This window comes from Rutidosis leptorrhynchoides, chromosome 3 (genome assembly GCF_046630445.1).
Source record: "Rutidosis leptorrhynchoides isolate AG116_Rl617_1_P2 chromosome 3, CSIRO_AGI_Rlap_v1, whole genome shotgun sequence".
Classification (NCBI taxonomy): domain Eukaryota; kingdom Viridiplantae; phylum Streptophyta; class Magnoliopsida; order Asterales; family Asteraceae; genus Rutidosis; species Rutidosis leptorrhynchoides.
In genome coordinates, this window is record NC_092335.1 from 636,417,465 (window position 1) to 636,418,630 (window position 1,166).

Below are 1,166 nucleotides of genomic sequence, written 5' to 3' on the forward strand. Positions count from 1 at the left end.
GTTGAGGAACGAACCATTAAATCAGAATTCTCTAGTGATTCAGATTCAACAAATTCAATCATGGAGAATCTGGAACCTTTAAGTATGGAAGACCGAATGAGAGCTAAACGCACTGGCCAAGGTCACGCAATTACTCAACCTGACATTAATGCGCCAGATTATGAAATCAAAGGACAAATTCTACACATGGTGACTAATCAATGCCAATTTAGTGGTGCACCGAAGGAAGATCCAAATGAACATCTTCGTACCTTTAATAGGATCTGCACACTATTTAAAATAAGAGAAGTAGAGGATGAACAGATATATCTCATGTTATTTCCCTGGACTTTAAAGGGAGAAGCCAAAGATTGATTGGAATCGTTACCTGAAGGGGCGATTGATACATGGGACGTTTTAGTTGAAAATTTTCTTAAACAATTCTTTCCGGCATCTAAAGCCGTGAGACTTCAAGGAGAAATTATTATGTTCACACAGAAGCCAAATGAAACTCTATATGAGGCATGGACAAGATTTGGTAAGTTATTAAGAGGATGTCCGCAACATGGTTTAGACACTTGTCAAATAGTACAAATATTCTACCAAGGATGCAACATCACTACAAGGAAAGACATAGACATAGCAGCTGGTGGTTCCATTATGAAGAAAATAGAAACTGATGCTTATAAAATTATTGATAACACTGCTTCCCACTCACATGAGTGGCACCAAGAAAAAAATATCGTTAGATCATCTAAAGCAGCTAGAGCCGATTCTAGCCATGACTTAGATTCCATTTCTGCAAAGATAGATGCTGTCGAGAGACGAATGGAAAAGATGACTAAAGATATCCACTCAATACGAATTAGTTGTGAGCAGTGTGGAGGACCACATTTGACAAAAGATTTTCTCAGTATTGAACTAACAATGGAACAAAGAGAGAATGTTTCATACATAAACCAAAGGCCTGGAAATAATTATCAGAATAATTATCAACCGCCAAGACCAATTTACAATCAAAACCAGAATTATAATCGAAATGTTCCATACAACAACCAACAAGGTCCTAGCAATCAACAAGTATCTAATAATACTTACAATCAGCAAAGACCTAATTTCCAAAACAAACCACCACAAACTGATGATAAAAAGCCGAATTTAGAAGATATGATCACGAAGCTAGTTGA

General features: G+C 36.7%; 1 non-coding gene across 1 annotated transcript; it reads right to left on the reverse strand.

The window, feature by feature from the left end:
• Positions 1-444: 444 nt before the first annotated feature.
• On the reverse strand, positions 445-551 carry LOC139903466 (small nucleolar RNA R71). Its single transcript, XR_011778283.1, has one exon. It is a non-coding gene; the product is annotated as a small nucleolar RNA R71 (small nucleolar RNA).
• Between the last annotated feature and the right edge of the window lie 615 nt (positions 552-1,166).